The 22,221-nt window shown below is 36.0% G+C and overlaps 1 long non-coding RNA gene across 1 annotated transcript; it reads right to left on the bottom strand.

Moving 5' to 3' along the window:
* Positions 1 to 5,401: 5,401 nt before the first annotated feature.
* LOC139685998 (uncharacterized) lies at positions 5,402 to 21,593 on the bottom strand. Its single transcript, XR_011700275.1, has 4 exons — positions 21,390 to 21,593; positions 21,169 to 21,254; positions 10,681 to 10,808; positions 5,402 to 5,953 (listed from the first exon to the last, which is right to left on the bottom strand). It is a non-coding gene; the product is annotated as an uncharacterized lncRNA (long non-coding RNA).
* Between the last annotated feature and the right edge of the window lie 628 nt (positions 21,594 to 22,221).

Here is a 22,221-nt window from a genome sequence, read left to right as displayed (position 1 = left end):
TGCTCCAATCAATATCTTAAGATACTTTATTTTTCCAAATATTTGTTTTTCATATGTAGTTCCATGAGCAAATGCTTGTCTCATGTTATGTCCATGCCATTTCGTGTTTAGCTGTCTACGACATTCTTTCGTCAACTCCCCTCTCCATCTTTCTACCGTGTTATGGATATTCCATTAACCCCTCACCCATCTCCTTCCCCTCCCCCATACAGACATCAACCCTTACTCATGACCTCCCACCCCCTGGGCGGCTCAAGCCTCCCCCTTCTCTCATCTGTGCCCACCAATCCCATGCGCCCGACAAACCATTCTCTCCCCCCCCTTCCCTCTTCATGGACTGGCCTAGAACTTGCACAATCTTGCAGCTCTGTTTGTTGCAGGTGTGCTTCAGATATGGGGCCACGCCTGAAACGGCTAGAACGACGTGGAGTGAGAAACGGAAGAAAACTGTCTCGAATAAATCGGGTAAGTGGAAATGTATTCTGAATTATCGGTCATTTTCCTGAGAAACTTTAATACCCAAATTATATAGTTAAATTGCATATCCTGCGATCGTCAAATTCTACCATGAATTTCGCTTCTCTCGTTTTCTTATCCTTTCTTCAAAACCATATGTCCTAATAATTCTGTTCCACGATTGAAAGAATGAAATTGTCAATGCAAACTGCCGTAGCCGAATTAAGCCATCACATAACACTCGGAATTTGGGAAAGGTGAAATTTGATTCGAGGTTACTGAAGGCACATGAGCGACTAATCTGTACTTTTATACGCTTACTTTTTGAGAGACTGAACTGTTCTGACCTTACATTTTACATGGGAAAACTAGGTTCCCTGTGTTTTCATTGATGGTATGTTCGAGATTCGAGGAAATGCGTTGGAGGAAGCGAATCTAGTAACTCTGCATTCTGGAATTATTTTTGTTGTCGAATTTCGTTCCTAACATGAATGTTCTAAACGAAAACGTGCTAAATAGGAGTTGAATCTCATACATAAGGATACGTGATTTAATTTATTTTCGGTGTGGCTTGCTTTTTACAGTTCACCCGAAGGTGTGCGATTACGCAATTAGAGAGGAAGTAAATAAAAGTAGTTACATCGTAGACAATTCCCGTCTAGTACGATTTCCACTGCTCAAGAGCATTAATGCTTCTCTGGCTGAGTATTAAGCGTACAGTTGTTAGTCCAGGTCCTTGGCTCTTCGAAAGGTAGCTGCAATATCACATTTCTACTAAGCCATTTTCATACAGCAGCATACACTTTGAATTTATTTTCCGCTTTTTCCATAATTTTTTTAACTTTATTATTTCATTTTACCTACTTAAATACTTAATTTTTTTGTTTTATTGATTGTATGTTTCTTTTGATTTTTATTTGTTTTATTTTAATTTTTATTAAACATTTTAAATTCATTATTTAATTTTTACATTATTACTTGTTTGTTTCCTGGCCAGAAGTCTACCTGTTTGATGTTTTGTGGATGGCAAATTTGTTTCAAATTCGTGCAAAACCGAAGTAGCAATTTTTCGAAAGGGGTGACAAGTGAAATTGAAATATACAGTTTTTGTACCATACGTAAGTGTGATTCATCCCACTAATGCTTAATGCGCAGTTTCGTTAACTTCATAATCGAATAGAAACTTTCATTTCCGTCGATACTTAGGAGAGATTTTACTTTTTGGGGACTTGTTTTAGTAGGCGTTTGGACTGAAGGTTTTTGGAAAGTATAGGATCAAACAGCTCCAAATACTTCGGATATCAAGCTATTATTTTAATTTCCTAAGTCTGTAATTGTCTAGGCAATTTATCAGAAACTAAGAGTGTCATCAGTTCATCGGTTTGGCGTAGATTCGCCCGCATTTTAGTAACGTGAAAATCTTAAAAATTTAAACTAGGAGCAAATTTGTTTTTCTCTTAGACTTAAACTAGCGTGGACTAATAAATAACAAGTGTGCTCCCCAGCAAGGCGATACACTTGAGTTTGCAAGCATCATCGCGGTGCCAAGGGAGTGAAATGGTATTGTGAATTTTCGCTTTCTCCTCCAGATTGAACAAATTCCTGCCGTCGATTTTGGAAAACGCGACTGACCTTTGCTACTCGTTAAACGCTTTGATGAGACGTTAACAACCGACGTTTGAGTAGAACCATTGAAGGCGACCTTTTTGGCAAAAAGTAGCAGGGAATGAATGGCGTTGATTAATTCCGGCTATAATGGATGTGAGAACCCGCCTTTTTGAGTCTCGCTATGTTTGAATAGAAATATCTCTTGAACAAATGATGTCGAGTAACATTCATATTTTTTGTAACTTAACCTGAGATTAACCACTCATAATTAGCAGAATGTAAATTTTATCTGCTTTCTCTAAATAATAGGTAGTCACAGCGTATCACAGTCGATGCCTAAAGGCCTAAAAAATATATTTAACTCATGTTTTGCGTTAAAAATACATAGTTCGAAGGTAAGCATATGTGAAGGGAAGCACATAACAAAAACTGGAAAAAGAGCATTCGAGAAAATCAGGGGAACTAATAAACTCGTCGACCAGAGTAAATTTTGAAGCAATCATTTTTTATCAAATTTGACGCCTGTTTTACCACTTAAATTTAGTGTACTCGGCACCTTTTTCTGAATCTTTTTAACGATGGGGCTTTTATACTATTTATGTATCCTTTTTATTAGATGCCTTTGCCTCTGAAATCGCCTTGGTTTCCTCTTCTATAAATAATGTTATCCATTGTTTTTAAACCGATTTCATGCAACTAAACCGATAAAGTTTCCAAAGAACTATTTAAACAATCGCTGCACTTGAGAGACTGTCTCATCTAATGTAGGTATATTTCTGAGTGCCCTGCATCAAAGAAGAATTGGAAAGAAATGTGAATAAGTTGTTGGAAATGAAATTTCTGAAATGAAATTACCTTTTCTCGGATCGAACTTTGATGAAAAAAATTAGTGTCTCGCATGGATGTAGAATCCTAACTATCTGAAACTCTTTTCACCTCCTCTTTCTCCCGTCCATATAGTAATATCAGTAGACTGAATCCCCATTTAATGCATTGGTTTTAACGCATTACTTATATTGAGCGTTGATTTACCCTTAAGGTTAATTTCTGTATTACACGCAAAGATTATGCATGTACGTATCATTGAAAAGCGGAAACTGTAGGTTCCTTAATTACAGAAAAACTATGCCCATCTTTAAGCAATTGTTAATGAAATTAAATAATGAACCTTCATGTATGTCTTAGTTTATTGCTTCTTAAACACTATCATGATTTTTGCTGCTTTTTTCAATTTAACTGAGAGATAGCGTTGTTAACCTTGTTAACTCTTCTGTCGCTAATCGCATTTCCCACCAATTTTTTTTCTTATTCGCCTTCGGTAACAGGAAACTGTCGATGATGTTAATGATAAATAACCGCAGCTCCTCTCGTATGCTTAGAGAAATATAGCATACATGTGTATTCAAATTCTCATAAATTGGAATATTAATTTACCTTATCATGTTTTAAATTAATTGAATTACTTTACAAACAAACATAGGACTAAAAATTCAGAAATACTCGATTTTGCTGTTGCATGAATGGATTGAATAACCCCCTGCCGCCGACCCTTGCTTTCAGAGTACTACCTAAAATGCAGAAGAAAAAGTGAAACGCACCTGTACCGTGAAACATACCTGTACCATATCTCCCGTCACATGGAGTTAGAAATGAAATGTTAAGTTACTTCCAGCGTATGCATGTAAACAGTCGGGCCAATTATCATACAATGGAATGCATATTATATTGAGACTATCACTTGTTCAAGTGTTCATGTCGTGTGTTTTGAATTGTAACTTTCAGTTAAAATAAATCGTAGGTAGGTGTTCACTTTTCAATGGTTGGTGGACTTTTTGAGAAAAATTTTCGTGAGGGTATTAGCTTTCGACTTTAGGGTAATTGCAGATGGGAAAACGCGGTACCTACTTGAGCGACTGCGCTTAGTTTTTTTTTTGAGTTTTAAAGAATTTTAAATGAAACTTAAATATTTCAAAACCTTGGAACCTTTGGGCGTTGTCATATAGCTTTAAATTCAATTCGTATGCGTGAAAAATATTTGAAAGCAAATTGACAGCTAATAATTATCTGCAGAGACCAAATTCATTTGTTTTCCCTTTCGTCTATCAAAGAATAAATGTAATGGGCAATCCCCGTTGTTCTAACTCTTATCATTTAAACTGTTGTCATGCTTTTAAAAAATAATACTAAATTATTCAATATTTGACTGAGTTTTTTGCATTCAAGGTAATAATATGTTCAAGCATTAATAGTCACTCAATGTGACTCATCTAAATTATATTTCTGTGAATTTTGATTATATGATGTGATCACATTCTTCCAAATGTTTTATTGCTGTTTCTATTGAACATTATGTATGCATGTATTTTTTCTGTATGCATTTTGTATTAATTTCGGCATTGGAGATAAATTAATCAATTTCTTAAATTTCCTGTTGCCATCTTATCTATAAATTCCCTCCAGTATTTGCATGTTTAGTGAACTCCCTTTTACTTAATCAGTCAACTCATTCCGAACTCTCAAAATGGTCCGCGAGCATTTTCAGCTGGGGATGTTAATCAAACTATGGAAATAGTTTTCTCTAAATCGAGAATAGTTAGCCTTCAGCATAGTTGCATGAATGTATCCACGACGGCATAATGAAGTCTTAACGATAATAACTAAGGATAATGATATTCTAGACCACATGTCGAACTCGGTGCCTTTTGATTTCTACTTTTTTTTACCAATCATTTTACTTTCAACAAAATCATTAGAGATTTCATATCAGCCTATACATTACTTTGATTAACTTAAAAATGCTCATTTTAGCTTTTCTGCAATAAATAGTTCCCTGGAAAGTAATTCATGAAAATCTTTTAGGAGAGCTCTATTTACTATCAGTAGGGTTCGATAAAATATTTAGTCTTACTTAAGTCTTAAAACATTAAATCATCCCATTCAGAAATTTTTACTGAATTTAATCACCCAACAAATAGTCATTGAAAATTTAGGCTGTTACAAACTATTTCAATTTCTTTGTTTAGGGCTTGATTTCAGCAATCTCCCCATCATTGATCATCTTTTAAAGTTAGGGACAGTTGATGGAAAGTCCATTAGGCTAGTGAACAGAGGGGCATGGCCACGAAATCTCAACTGCCTCAAGTTACCCTCAGCTTCACCTGAGCTGTGATTTTTGGAATACCAAGGAATAGTTTTGGAATAGGCAACACAGGCAAAGGAAGTCCCCCCCCCTTACTGCCATCATATGATTTTACATACATATGTTTTTAAGTATTGGGTAAACTCGAGCAATTCTAACCATCAGTAAAAGAAGAACACAATGTATTTTTCACTTTTTTTATTTTGGTATCAGTTAAATTATATAGTCCATTTAGATAAAAAACATGTGGGGGGAAAGGATGGGTGAGAGAGGGAGGGGAAAGATAAGTTTGATTGGCCTTGAAGGGAAGGAGGGAAAGGATTCATGGGGTTAAAAAGAAATGGATTAGTTAGGTCTTACATTAATCATTGACATAAATGACCATTTTCCAAATTGTTTCTGATGTACAACTCTTTCCTTTTATCCATCCTTCCTCCCAATGAGTTTTTTTTTTATTTTGTTAAATTCAATAATTAGCACATGTCTATCATTTATTATTATGCAATTATTAGAAAAAGATGGTTTCATTATAAAAGATAATTATATATATCTTTTTATAATTAACATATAATATCCCCTGTACTCATTAATTTGCATGTATCAGCATTGAAATTGATAATATGAAAATCAAACTTGTAGGGACCAGTAAATTTAAATTATAGTCTTTTATATTAATAAATTTTCCCCAGGAAACAAACTTGAAATACTTAACATCTAAGTTGGATGGGTTCGGCATCACTGGAACTGGACCTGGTTGAAAAAAAAATGGAAATTATATATTAATTTTTTTATTCACCAATTTAGTCATTTGTTCAATTTATACAAAAGCTTTCTCATCATAAGTGTTGAACAAGCTGACAGGGAAAAATCAAAAGTAATTTAATTATATGCCCTTTGGATTTGATTTAGGATTATTAGGTAATCTACCAGTAACCGTGGTGTTTGGATGGACAAAATTACTAATTAAATAATTTGCAACCTCTAGCGTAATGCTACATCTTACTCTACATCAAGTCCCTCTTCAGCTCTGAGTACTTTCTTCATCCCGTCCAACATCCCTATCCTGTTCCTTCCCTTTCCTCGTTTGCCTGACATTCTCCCCTCAATTACAGTCTTCAACATCCCGCTGCCGATCAATACCCCCTTCATCCACTTTTCCTGCCTCCATAGGATTTCTCCCAACAAACCCCTCTCTTCGCCCACCTTACCAAGTACTTCCTCATTTGTTTTCTTCTCTGTCCATTTGACCTTCTCCATTCTTCTCCACACCCACATTTCAAAAGTCTCCAGTCTACGTCTATCCTCCTGCTTCAATGACCACGTTTCCACGCCGTACATAGCTACGCTCCATATCAAAGTTTTTATGAGTCTTTTCTTATCATCCTTACTCAAAGTCCCTGTCATCAACTCCCTCCTCCTTGTGAAAGTCTCTTTTCCTATCGCAATTCTTCTCCTTATGTCCCTACTACTTTGACCGTGTTGGTCCAAAACACTACCGAGATACGTAAACTGCTCTACCAGCTCTAGTTTTTGCCCCCCTATTTTAATGTTTAGCTTAGCCTTTTTCTTTATGGAAAATCGCATAACCTTTGTTTTATTAATATTGATTCTCATCCCATACCTACCGCACTGAATTTCCAATTCACTCAGCAATGCTTGCAGCCCCTTGGCTGACAGACAAACTAAAGCTTGGTCATCAGCAAACCTAACTGATTTTACGAATTTTCCGCCCACTTTCATTCCTACCTTCAGTTCCTCCCATGCCTCTTTGATCATTTCCTCTGCATACAAGTTGAACAGCAACTGTGATAATGGGCAACCCTGTCTTACACCCCTTCCTAACACTGCCCATCCAGGCTCCCCGTTCCCCACTCGCACCTGAGCAGTCTGAGACATGTACAGGTTGCGGATTAGCCTTCTTTCCCTCCAATCTATTCCTATTTTCTGCAATATACTCATTAGTTTTTCCCAATACACTCTATCAAATGCTTTTTCGAAATCTACGAAACAGGCAAATACCTCCTGGTTGTGTTCTATATTCCTGTCGATTAATAATCTCATTACTGCAATGGCATCACGCGTACCCCTCCCCTTCCTAAACCCAAACTGATCATCCCCTAAGTAATCATTTGCCCTACTCTCTATCCTTTTGTTTATGACCTTGAGGACAACTTTAGGTTTATGGGAAATCAAACTGATTGCTCTGTATTACTCACATGATGATGCAGCCCTTTTCTTTTTGGGAATAGGAACCAACACTCATCTCACAAAGTCTTCCGGCCAGATTCCTTCCTCATAAATACACCACCGATCGACCCATATAGCCTCTTCCTCCCACATTTTCCTAAGCATTTTAAAAGTTCAGCGGGAATGTTATCCACCCCCACGGCCTTTTTAGTTTCATCTCCCTTAATGCCCTTTCAATCTCATTGGCTAGTAGTCTATCCTAAGCTGTCTTCCTCTACGTCATTTTCTTTTTCAATGTCTAACTTTGTTGGTCTGAGTTCTTTACTATACAGTTCTTCTATATATTCCTTCCATCTCTCTTGGATCTTTCCTGTGTCAACTATTACCTTACCCGCCTTATCTCTAACTGCTAGCGTTGATCTCCCTTTCTTACTTCCCGATAACGATTCAACTTTCCTGTACAACGCACCGATTTCCCCCTTCCTCTGCAGACTTTCCATATCCTCGCACTGCGTCTTCCACCATGCTTTTTTTGCTTTATTTGTTTCCCGCCTAAATTTATTAATTCTTTGTACTTCATTTTTCCTTATTCTGTATTTACATTTTTCCATTTTCTCCGCTCATCCATCTTTGTAATTAATTCATCTATGATCCATGGTTTCCTAGTCATTTTAGCATTAACGGTTCCAATAGTGTCTTTTGTGGCTTTAGACAACCCCCTCTTGATACTTACCCTTTTTCTTCGATAGTACTTAGCTCTTTGCCATCCTTCATGATTTCCTCTACCACCTGTTTGTATTCCTTCCTTTTCAAACCATTTAATGCTTCTACATTCCATTTTCTGACTCGCTGCCCCTGCCATATCTTTTTGAAACGGACGCTACATTTCATAACCACTAAATTGAGGTCTGAGTCTGCATCTGCTCCCGTGAAACAGTGCGAATTTTTCACACTATTCCTAAACCTGTCAAATATATCTGAACAATGACCAAGTTCGTTGGTTCTGTTATTATGACTACTAGTAATAGTCTATCCGTTACCTGTTCTATGTTGACTACGGTTCTTCCTATCTCTTTATTTGATATTATGGCAACCCCTCCTTGGCTCTCGTCCCCTCCACTGTATATTATTCCATAATTATCACCCCAGTAATTCCCGCTATCCTTCCATCTCACCTGGCATAGACCCAAAATATCTATTATTCCAATTTCCATCTCTCGCTTAATATTCTCTAATTTTCCTGTCCTTGACACTGTCCTAACATTCCAGGTTCCTATTCTAAATAATTTGGTTTTTTTCTCCTGCATCTTCTGTCCTGCTGCTGTCAGTTTTCCCTTGCAAGGGTTGGGCCGATTGGGCCGAGCTCCTGTAGTTGCCAGGACTCAATCTCTGTATAGTCCATCATGTTAATCTTGGGAATGATAATGGAGGTGGTTTCCCGTTGCCTTCCTCAATAGTGTTTTTAACGTGACACCATCACTTACTGGTCGCCCCACTGGGGTCAGAAGCCATTGCAGCCGCCTCACTGAGGAATAGATGCTGTGCAGACAACCTTTCATCTGGCTCCTAACCTTCGACCTATCTGGCATGGGTGACCCTACCAGGAGTAATTATTATTACTCCCGCCAGCACAGCTCTAGGGGTCATCGGAACGCACAAGCTCTTCCACCACGTCAAGGTTGTAGTCCGGGGAGGGTTTGGATTTGAAATATTTTATAATACTTTAGTCATGAAAGCAGTTGATTTTAGCAAGGCAAAAAAATATTTTGCATTTGATTGCATCCAACAATACGGAAACAAGAAAAATTTAACTTTTGGCAAAAATGTTAAAAAAGCCTTAAAATTAAGTTAAAAAACCTCTTCCCTTTCAAATTGTTATGATATGTCCCTTACTTGTTCAAAGCTAGATGAAATAGTTAATGACACCAGTACTATGTTTTAATATGATTGGCACTAGCTCGGGCAAATAAATTTTATAATATATTCAAATGAAGTCTTTTTTAAACATAAGGAGAAAATGATTTAATTAGTTAATATTTTCCTAATTGCAGGTATGTTTCATCTTGCTCACTGTACAATGCTAGCATCAGTGAACTGTTATGAGATTATGCTGAATTCTCGTCAAAATGGACTTCAATTGAAGCATGTTGTTTATTTATAACTATGGTTGTGTTAACTTGATATTAATATAAAATAAATTAATTTGCGTTTTCAATCTGCCAATAAATATTTTGTCTTGTACCTAAGAAGTTTGAATTTTTAACCTTGTCCACTGCTTTATATTTTTGCAGCTAAATTATATATGCTGAAGATTCTTTATAACTATTAAAAAACTAGCCATTTTACATTAGTGAGCAATTGCAAATGTGCTCACACAATCTGATACAAAATGCCATACGAAGGCATAAAGGGATGTTAAACACAGTTTATCAATAGTTCATCCTATATTTTACACAACTCATTTTAATTGCATTATTTGAATAACATGACTTTAACTGTGGATGCTTAAGTTATTTCATTGCAATGCAAAGAAAATAAAATAAAGATATTTTCCATGACAATTAACTTATCCCAAAAAATTTGTAAAAATTTTTATCCCTCGCTCAAAAATACCAACTCCAATATACTCAAGTAGAATTCATAATGTACTTAAAATATTATTAGTTGAACTTTCTAGAAATACTGGTCATTAAGACAGATTAAAGATAAAGACCAATGGGATACAATTTTAAAAAATTGGGATGTTGACCAAGGATTCTTTTATTTGTTTAAATAATTATCGCATTTAAAAATTTTCAAAAAGTGAAATTTGTCTTTAGTCACATAATGAATGGACAGAGACTAACATGAATTTGCATTTTGTAAAATACTACAACATCCACCCTTAAGACCTTGGTGCAAAAAAACCCTATTTCTGGAAAATTTTCATGAAATACTTGGTTTTTCAACTTGTCTCAATCCTAATTTTAAACAATTTTGATTAATATTTTGAGGAAATGCATTTACTGTTTCTCTTTATCTAGTGCAATCTGTGCTTTTCAAAAGACTATTTGTTCAATATATTGATTGAAAAAACTCAACATTAAAGGTTACCTTGGTGTATTGGGTAATGAGTTTTCTTTCATTGGAACTAATCACACAGGAAGGAATTGTTGTCAAGAAGTTATCATAGCCAAGGTGAATTGCTAATGAAAGTTCAAAATGACCTCAGCCAACTACTATTTCAACCAGTACCATAAATCATTAAATTAAAACTGCAGAGGCAATCTATTACCAAAAATAGGGCTCACCATATGGAAAAGGAAATTCATACTGCCACCTTGATGAAGGCTATACCTTGGATGAAGGAGGGAAGGTGCAGAGACAGCATAATTTTAGGTGTTGTTCTCTTCACTCCATGATTTCCAATCCTCCGTAACTTCAAATTTATGCAACATAAAGAGTTAAAAGAGAAGAGTTAATTTTTTCACTCTATAAGGCTCTTCTATTTAAATGGCCTTTGAGGTAAGGTCTATGAGCATTGATCAGTGAACTTAAAGATGCGGAAATGACATGGAATGGATAAAATAACTTAGAATGCAATAAATGTTTATTATACTCTGGGACAAGGCCCATAGAGCAAACAAAGAACATGAATAAATCATGATATTACAAATGTAATTTGGAAAATAAGTGATATTGATGCATGCTTCAATATTAAGGAAAAAATTCTCCAATTACATATAATACTATTTTTATTTTTAAATTTCTTCTGAACAATATTTCCTAAGACAGGTTGAAATCAGTTGCAAAGCTCTCACAATTAATTCATTTATCCAATAATTCATTGAAGATTGTTTTGTTCTCTTCTAGTTATCATAGAAATATTAGTAATTGTTTCCGAAAATGATTCAATTAAGTAGGAAGGTTCATTTTTGGCAAAAAAAGAAATGTTCTGACAGCATAGTTCAAATGGGTACAGTACATTACCAATCTAATCTTTCAGAATAATGACTTAGATCTTTTCTTTGCTTAGATTATAAATGTATCAAACATTTAGCAGGCACTGCAGCTTAAGGTTAAGCTCTTTTTGCTCACCTTAAGTTGGTATAATGACATTGATTTGATTTGAAATATGACATTTGTTTTTTCTATGACAAGTTATCATTAAGGATTATACCTAGGTTGTGTATGGTTTTGGAGTACAGTAACTCAGAATGTCCAACTTTGAATTTGGGATGAAGTTAACAGATCAAAATTAATCAAGAAAGTGGTTCTTGAGAGGGATAGCTTGAGTTTTGCCACTGTTCAGAAGAACCAACAATCCACAATAAAGGAGACCTCTATATAGTATTATCCTTAAATATCTAATTACCTAGCTTGTGGAGCTAGCAACGACAGCACATTTGAAGATCATCTACATAAAGCGAGTGTTGACAATTTAATGGAGAAGATCCAAGAAAAATCTTCACAAATGGCAGAAAAAGAGAAGGAGCTAATGGGTTCAATCTGAAGAAGGCAAAAAAAAGTGCCAAGGACAGCACAGTAAGATTGTTGAGGGAACAAAGGAGAGGAGGGAACATATTAGGCCTCTAGGGCAGTTCAAGGGCTGGAATAAATTATTAAGAGCTTAAGAAAGACAAAATCCAGGAAAAATAAAAGTTTAAACTGGAATAAATTTAAGAAATATGAAATAAAAATCATTGTGTGTCAAAATCAAACTTTTAACAATTACCTATCACACATTGAATCAAGACACACCAATCCATTACAAACCTACATTGGCTGAGGGCTCTTTCTCTTTATTTAATTTGCAATAACCCAATTTTTTTCTTCAACATGTGAATAGCACTGACTCATCATTTCACCATTAGAAAGTCCATTCTGTGTTAATAAAAAAATCATTCCTGTTATAAATTGATGAAGCTAAAACTGGCAATTGAGCTTACTTAAAAATAGATAATACACGAGAAGAATAGGTTCCACTTACTTGGATCTCTACATTATTAAAGAAAATGTTTTGAAAGAGAATAAGGACATGGGATATTTAAAAAATAAGCATCCAGTTAAGGGTTTGAGAAACCTTCAAAGAAAGTTTTTATGGGCTCATTTGCACATTCACGAGGGCATAATTTGGCCCATAATTACTATGATCAACATTAATTCTAATCCCAAAAAGGAAAATCCCATGTGCAGGCAGAGGAAGAGGTGGCAAGGAAATATGAACAACCCTGAAAGTCAGAAGGTGAGGTGGAGTTCGAAGGGAGAAATAATAGAATTAAGGAAAGAATTGTAGAAAACATGATGACTTATAAATCGTATCCTTAAACAGAGAGGCTAGCAAACACTGAGTGGGACTCAGGAAGAATTGGGAGCAGTCAACTCCTTCATAGGTCTATTCACCAGGAAAGCTCACAATGCTCCATCAACGCCTATTATCCATGAATTAAATTTGCTACCACTCCCGTGTACCTACATTATGTTTTTAATTCTATATATAAAAAATAACATTGGCAACTATTCTCTTAACTCTGCCTATCATCATCATTACTACAGAGGAAGGAATGATATCCATTAAGGGAATATAAGAACTAAAGCATTGAAATTAGGACCCAATGAAATGGGCATCAGATTATATAACAAACTACCCAAAAGTATCAAGCATAAAAAGGGAACTACTGCATTTAGGCATAAATTAAAAAGATATCTACAGCGTAATATGTTCTACTTGGTTGACTAATATCTCAACAATATTCCCAACCAGTAAGTTCATTATTTTGGTTTCTAGCAATGGTCATGGTCCGATTCATGTTGGTGATCAATGATTTTTCTGAATTTGATATTTCATGTGCATGTTACAGCCAATGTTCATGGGATTGTGGAAACATTATGTAACTATGAGCATCATTTCTTTTATGTATCTTAATTGAGCCTGTGTCTTTGCTACTTTTTGACATGCCTTATATCATGTGCATACACCACCCACCTGGTATTTTTGTACTCTGATCTCTGGGCAAATAAAAAGTAATAATATTTCATTTGCGAGAACTAAGATACAATAAGTTAGATTTTGAATACAGAAAAATATTTAATATGATTAAAGTTAGCAACAAAAAAAGGCAGAAAATTGATTGAGACAATTTGTGGAATTGAGATTTGTGGAATTCTAAAAGGTATTTTGTAGAGTAAATTGGACAAAATTAATGTATGGCAAAAGAAAGGGGTAGGCCATGTGGTTAGGTAACAAATCCAAAGCCTGTTGTAGACTGCACAGGTATGGATAGTGGCAGGAGAATGGGGATGGGCATGGGGATAAGATAGATGTCCACTATCACCCATGAAAGTGGGTATCCATCTACATTTACATGGAGGAAATGGTGAAAGAGGTTTGGTAAGAGCTAGACGAGGTATGAGTGACTATATATGCCAAATTCATAAAATCAGATTTTCAGATGATCAAGCTTTATAGATTGTCATCTTGAGGATTTATAATCAATGCTGATCACATTACAAAACAAATTGATTGGCATAGGATGAGAATCAGGGTAAATTAAAAGAAACAAATGAGGTTCTTGAAAAATTGGAAGGCAAAGTGAAATACTAAAATTGTACAACTTGGACAACTGAAGGTGAAAAAGACCACCTATCTTGAAAGTTTTTTGGACATAGAGGATTGAAGTTATGAAACGAAAATAACACCAAACAGAGACTATTTTGCAAAGAGGAGTGAGGGGATAACTAGCATTTTAAATTAAGACGTAGACAAAATATTGGTGAAAATATTGATTTAGAGTATATTTTTTAAAATGGAGATAACAAGCAGGATGAAGAGTAAAAGGAACTTTGTGGTCTTACATATTGGAGGGTAATGGCAGGAATCAGCTGAAAAATGCCAAGAAATTGTAAGAAAGACATGGATATTAGATGAAAATTGAGAGGAAATCATGCTCTGAGAAATATGGATATAAATTATAAACATATTGATATGAAGTCTAGTGCCCCAAACCATTTGCATACCCCTGATTTTTCCTTGATCACAAGGGGACAGGCATCAAGACAGCATAAAAATACTGGTGAAAATACTTTGAGATGGGTAGAAAGACCTACAGATCACAAAATGGGATGGGAGCAATGAAAATTGGTGGCAGAAATACTAAGAGAAGAGGGAGTGATAGTGCCAAGTTGACAAATAATATAAGGAAGTATGTCAAGAAATAGGGAAGGGTAATAAAAAAAGAATTAATAATCCTGGTCAACATTGAACAGGAAATGCAGAGCAGGATGCAATATAGAACATTCATTGCATGGTGCCCACAAAGGTCCATTCATATTATGGAAATATACATGGTTACTTAATAGATTTATAGACAGCCCTAAACCTTATGATATTTCAGCAAATTCAATCTTATCTTTTACAATAATCTATGAAAAGCATCTTTGAATTAGCTGCTTCATAATATAAAAATCTGATACATTAAGGTAATCACATCAAGTGGAACCCAGAAATGTTGGAGAGTTGCCAAAAGGCGAGGCATAAGTCATTTTTCATATTTACCACCTATTTGGTAACTGATAAAACTGATGAATCATCATGACTGGATTAATGATGGATCTTTTGTGTGGGTCAATGAATTAATCCATATGGATTTAGAATACAAGAAGGGCATTATTTAAAGAGGACAATTGGGTAATTAAATAGTAATGATGAATGGGTGCCTTAATTTACAATTCAATAAGCATTTGTTTAAAATACTGCCATTAATGGTACCAATATTGTGTATTCTGACAATTGATATTTCTTATAACATTAGTAATAATTATTTCAATAGCCAATATCAATTGAAATCAGATTTAAGATTTATACTACTGTGCATATTGAGTCTGGGAAGTAATTATTAGGTGTTAAATAATTTATCCAAAGGATATAACTTCAAGTTTAAAACAGATACAATGCCCTCTCAAATGATAAGGAACAACTTTACTTCTCTTAGCTAATGGAGGTATCATGGCCTTCAGAGAAATGTGGGCACTGTTTGATTAATAAATTATGGGCGAAAATTTCATAAATATCCCACATCTGCTTAGTTATTCTACACAAATAACAAGGTGCATTGAGTGTTTTAGTCACAAGAAAACTGTGGTGGTAATGGTCAATTTTGTCATTTTACAATGAAAATTACAAGAGCAACCTCAATTACTTATAACTACAATAAGCCTAGTCTAGTGTACACTATCACAAGCGTGCATGAGTTTTATATGGCTTGTGTGTCGCTTAAAACAAAATTTAAACTTTTAAAATATAAGGTTACCATTGGAATCAATTTTCAAGCATTATTATCAATTAATGAATGCATTAATGAGCTGTACAAATATTTTATAAGATTTAAAAATATTATGCATCCTTCACATTACGTTAACTAAGGTGACCCAAACAGCAAAGGTTACACGAACTCCACAACGGATCACTACCAAATATTAACACTGCTGATGCAAATTGTGCAGTGAAAATTATCAGGAATATTTCAAGGCATACATTGGTGAAATTTCAGCTCTAAAAAATTACATTTGACACAGAGAAAAATCTCTATACAAGACAAAGCTACTCAATGGAGCAAAGTTAATATAAAACAGCTTAGGAAAAAAGGTCAGTGTGCTAATAATGGTTTTTCCCTCCACATGATAGAACAATGACAAGCATGATAAAACCTATCGGTGCATTTAGAATATGACAATTAAGGAACTTTTCCCTACAGAATGAATCATTTGCAACTATATTTTTACTGGTGGTGATAAACTCTTATAGCTCACAATGGCCTGTTTTGCCTTCCTTCCTCGAACTTGTGTCAATAAGAATACAGAATCTTACGCTGTGTGTGGAGGAGCCAAGTAACTTACGTATAACTTCAGTTTTCACTTAAAGCACCAAAAATATAATTATTTTCAGAGACTATCAACTTGCGTCAAGGAAGAGAAACATCACCCAGCCAAAAGGATGTAGTATGATATTATCCATAATCTAGCACAGGTGCACACAACACACGCCATGTCATCATAGTGTGAATAAAATAGAATAAATGAAGCAAAATACAAACAAATTTTATAAGATTTAAAAATATTATGCATCCTTCACATTACGTTAACTAAGGTGACCCAAACAGCAAAGGTTACACGAACTCCACAACGGATCACTACCAAATATTAACACTGCTGATGCAAATTGTGCAGTGAAAATTATCAGGAATATTTCAAGGCATACATTGGTGAAATTTCAGCTCTAAAAAATTACATTTGACACAGAGAAAAATCTCTATACAAGACAAAGCTACTCAATGGAGCAAAGTTAATATAAAACAGCTTAGGAAAAAAGGTCAGTGTGCTAATAATGGTTTTTCCCTCCACATGATAGAACAATGACAAGCATGATAAAACCTATCGGTGCATTTAGAATATGACAATTAAGGAACTTTTCCCTACAGAATGAATCATTTGCAACTATATTTTTACTGGTGGTGATAAACTCTTATAGCTCACAATGGCCTGTTTTGCCTTCCTTCCTCGAACTTGTGTCAATAAGAATACAGAATCTTACGCTGTGTGTGGAGGAGCCAAGTAACTTACGTATAACTTCAGTTTTCACTTAAAGCACCAAAAATATAATTATTTTCAGAGACTATCAACTTGCGTCAAGGAAGAGAAACATCACCCAGCCAAAAGGATGTAGTATGATATTATCCATAATCTAGCACAGGTGCACACAACACACGCCATGTCATCATAGTGTGAATAAAATAGAATAAATGAAGCAAAATACAAACTTTTTTAAGAATATAGTGCGTTCACAGAAACGGCAGAAGCTTTCTCAGCTGCAATATATTTGTACTGATATCTACCATAGAAAACTTGCATCTTTCAAAATTTTTATTAAAATTTCTAATTGAAGAATGAAATATTTTAATTTGTAGCTATGAAAATGATCAAAAAAATAATTTAAAAAATTAGTTTTTCAACCTAAATATGCAAGGAATGTTTTAAATATGAAATACATTAAAAAATACACACTACATTAATTAACCTTTCCCTTCTTTTTTTATAAGGAACAAAAATCTATAGGAATGACTTCGTTTAATAATTGAGTTTTTACTTACGGAAGAGCAATTGTTTCATATCTGTAAGTCATTCAGTCCCCTATTATTTACAATTCACACTTTGAAATGGATTAGAGTTGCAAAACATTATTCAATCTTCCTTTTAACAAGAAGCAAGAGCAAATTTGAATAGGCACAAATCAATAAACTGAATTGCACTTAATTTTTACATGAACATTATGTGAAAGTATCACGGACAAGTAGTGTATATGGTCCCTCAAGGAAGAAGCCAGAATTCCCAAAATTGCATTGCTAAAGAGGGCATAGGGTTATGGATGGATTCATCACTGGATGAACCTGGAAAGAGGCATTGGATGCAGAAAAACAGCTGATCCAATGTTGTAACTTCACAAACACTGATTCATAGTAGTAGCTGATCATAAGTGCTCCGACATTTGAGTTCATACATATTTTTAACATTAACTTCATTAAACAAGTAAGATGACATATTACCAAAGTCATTGGAGGAATTAGAAGCAACAAGCTTTAGACAGTTCATCCAGAAAGACCCGTCTTTGTTCAAAAGTGAGACAAATTCAGGATCCTCTCTGTAGAAAGTCTAAATCTTCCACATTATTTGTATTGGATCATCATAAAGTAGTATTACCCAATGTTTTGCAAGAAAAATGCTCGAGTACGTCACTTGTGTGGGCTTGAAATTCTATTTTGAAAAGTTAACCGCTAATTGACGAGAACGAAGAATAGGGGAAATGTATTAATCGATGTTTGTTGGACGTAATAACGCAGCAAAACACTTCATCCGACCATTCCACTGAATCGACTGCATAATAATTTCAAAAGAACAGACATACCTAAAAGACATTCCGCAGTATTAAGATGATGTTACCTACGGATCCAAGGATTTGAAGACACCCACTGATCCTGTCTCCTACGAATTACCACAGTCGAAAGTACTATAAGGCTCGAAGGCTGGTATTAAGGTACCGAGGCATCCTCTATAAAAAGATAATCAGAAATGAATTATAATAGTTTTAAGTCCAGTAGTAGTTATCGTTTTTCCAAAATATACCACGCAAGTCGATGTGTCAGTGAAACGAGAATATTTCTAAATAAATATTTCTCGTGGCCGTGTTCAACAGCGTTCCGAAGGACGTAATTCATCAATTAAGATCATGGCCCTCAAAATTATTCGCTTCTATTTTTTCTTAAGCACCAAACATCAAAAATGTGCATAAAAGTATAATTCAGGTTAACGAAATGTTATCAAATATATAGACGCACCGTAAACTTCTGGCACCTCGATTAATTATGAAACAAGAGAAATTCGTGCCGACAAACTTTGGGGAACACGTAATAGGTGGTGCACTACTACTAATACTGTATGCAAAATGACAAATGTTTCCGATTGTGTTATTCCACATCAATTTCTGAGGGTGATGGTAAAACTTAATTAATCCAAAGCTGAGGGAAGATTCCCAAGAGCGAATATTGCATTTTTATTATTAGCTAACGCCAGTAGAGGCTTAGTAAGGATCGAATATCGATCGAAAACCAAGTAGCACGGGGCCAGTGTTCCTTGCGTCTCGAACAGCTAGGCTCGCCTTCAGATTCAAGTGCGTCAGCATTCAGGCTACTGGATCTCGCTAATCTGAGCTATCTCGTTGACGTAGCAGCTGGCCCAACTCCAGCTGCGTCTCTAGGAGTTCCATGTAAACATCATAGACTCGAACTAAGGGCATGAAAAACGTGCAACGGGATACCGGCCAGAAATGTTGCGTAGCGAGATTTTGCTTAGTATTCACTGGACTTAGTAATATGGAAACGCGAAGAAAATAACGTTTATTTGAATTCATTTAATAGCTCTTCAGCGTTCCCCGTATAAAAGATCTGTAAGTGTTCGACAATATTGGAAATGTGCGGATTTATGTTCTAGAAATAAAATAGGACACTAAAAGATGTTATAAGAAGAGTTCACGTTCGGAGCAACGATGTATAGGTACAGTCGGCTTTAATAAGGCATCACTAGATGAACTTTCTCCTTCCTTATCCTCGAGAGTAAATATATCGTACCACGGCCAATTTATTTAGATAATCAATTTCGATAAACACACAAAAGAATATTTTCCCCTGACACAGCTGATACTGTCTATCAAGTAACAAAGCGCTATCCCCCGTTCCCATCTCGTACCCACATCGCATGCGCTGCGATTCATCAATTCCGATGGCTTTCGTCTGTACATGCGCCAGTCTGATACGCCACGGTCGAGTCCCAATTGGGTATTATCGAGTTTGTAGTCGGACCCGTTGGACCAGGATTCGAATTCCTTGCCGGGGGCGGCGGTTGCCATCCCCTCCCCTTGGCACTTAAGGGACGGGTCGGTGGCGTACTTTGACCAAACGGCTGGGCCTCGATCAAGCCTGCCGAACGATTTGCAGGACTTTAAACACAACATTTGGATTTCGCACAACAGCCGTCTAAATGGGGTTTGCCATTCCAGACTGTGGTGGGCTTCACGTGGAATTAGGTTAACTCTGGTTGAAGGCCAATTTAACCTCTGTTAAGCCGTGCTTGGGCCTCAGTTGCACCTCTTGGAAAAATCATAGTGTGAACAGTTATTACAAAGAGGATTAAGACGAGCAATTAGGGGACGAAAGTAAACCGAAAATCAGGTCCTATCGCTTGTTGTAAGAAGACGAGTGGCGAGATAACGCATGCGGCCCTCGCCGTTTGGTCTTTCTTTCGCAACGCGCTTACTGAACGGTGAAGGGGAAGAGGAGAGCATTGCAAGCGAAACTACTTCCAGCCTTTCACCCCTTTTAAAGCAGTGATCTGACATCCCAATATCCGCACCACCGAAACTATCTTCGTACAGCACATTACTTTCATCTTGGTCACTAAACATACATGTATACTCATTTATGCCGTTGGAAAGACAAAAGAATGTACGCCGAGCCGAACGCGATAGCAGAGAGATAATTCGCGATCGCACTCTCAATGGCAAAAAACCTTCGATTACGGAAAGAAGATCCGGAAAAGAGAAAGCGAACATTTCAGGGAAAACTGCTCGAAGATAAAATCCCACTCAAAACTACTTCAACAGCGAGGGTATTAAGCACATTCGAAGCATGGGGTGAAATTGGTTCCGGAATTAGGGCTAGGTGTCCGGTGACTCAAGGTAGGTATCTTCGAAATATAGTATAATACTTTTTTTTACTTATCTAAAAAAATCCACTTATATAATTCGAAAGATAATTGTGAAATTCCAATTCAAATTGTCACGATGAGCCTTGCACGTGTTAATCCGGATCATTCTTTCTGCGTTCTTCAAATCTAATTGGACCATATTAACATTAAGTTTTACCACTGCCACACACAGAGTAATTAGAATTTGAAAATACGCATACTGATTTTTATCAACCGTCTCACTGATTGATAAATCAGCTTCAAAGTATTCTGGGATCGTGGAATAAAACTCACGTCTCTATAGGGATAAGACTACTACTACAGTCTCCATGATAAGATCTACCTGGTAACAAAGGACCCACACTTCACTTGACGAGAGGGGGGAGGGGGAAGAAGAATGGATGAGGTGACAATGTTTGGTTGAGTAGTTGGAAAAGATAACAGGATCGGATTCACGGGAAAAATTTTGGATTAAGTACTAACATTAGTAGAGAGTACGATTCACTCACCGATGTCCCGCGTAGTAATTTCCGAATCCATTCCTCCGAACTTATCATTCAAATAACTTGCGAAGTTCGGCTCTTTCGAGTAAAATCTGCAAAAAGGAGGAACAAAAATTAGATCTATTAAGAATTGAGCTCTTCTACACATTGCTAGAATGTTTTACCCAGACGTTCAGAATTACAATATCCGGTTCTCGTACTTTTGAAGACACGTGATATGCACCTACCTTTCCATTGCTTCGCGAAGTGAAACCGGCCCCTCTTGCTCTCACCGTCTCACCAGATTGAGTGAATGTTTCACTCGCCCGACGAGAGGTAGCGTTGCGGGTCTACGTCACCACCCCTCCACAATTCTCTCGGGAGGGGGTACAATGCGGTAGGAGTATTTACTCTCAAGAGACTGGTTGGATTCGACCATCCTTGTGTTTCAAGGGATCACGACTACACAGCTTTTGAAAATTCAAGTAGATCCACGCCAGCAACCGAGGTCACCATTCTGAGTCAGGTGTGGGTATACTGAAGCAGGCCCCGAGCAAGCACAGGAAGGGGTAAATAAATAGTAGAAATAAGAAATTGCGATGAATTACACAGGGATGCAGTGCGCTATATGGAATTAATAAGTATTAAGATTGAAAAAATAATGAACTGGTTAATTTTTCTTTGGTATAATTAACTTTAACAGTTTCCTATGATCCAAAAAACAAATAAGAAAAAATACACTTTTTTAAACAGAGTTATTGTTGATTGGAACCAGCTGCCTGGAGGTTTTGTTTGAGCCCTTTCCATTCAATTTTAGGAGTATTAAGAATAAGTGTGAAGCAGCCACTGGGTGATAAACTTCATTGATACTGTTGAACTTATTAAAATATTTTTAGTATGTGATGTGGATGGAATTTTGTATGTGATGTGGAAGTGTCATTGTATGTAAGAATATTTTGTCTCCTATCTGTTTTTCTTGTGCGAGTATATATGGATGTTCATTGTAAGAGTGATCATTGATCAGACTTGACCGTTGCTACCTGGACAATTACCTAATTGCAGTGATAAATTCTTAAATAA

The sequence above is a fragment of the Hetaerina americana genome, unplaced genomic scaffold (genome assembly GCF_022747635.1).
Source record: "Hetaerina americana unplaced genomic scaffold, ioHetAmer1.1.p SCAF_1, whole genome shotgun sequence".
NCBI lineage: Eukaryota > Metazoa > Arthropoda > Insecta > Odonata > Calopterygidae > Hetaerina > Hetaerina americana.
Note: the sequence above shows the minus strand (reverse complement) of the source record. Positions and strands in the feature narration are given on the sequence as shown.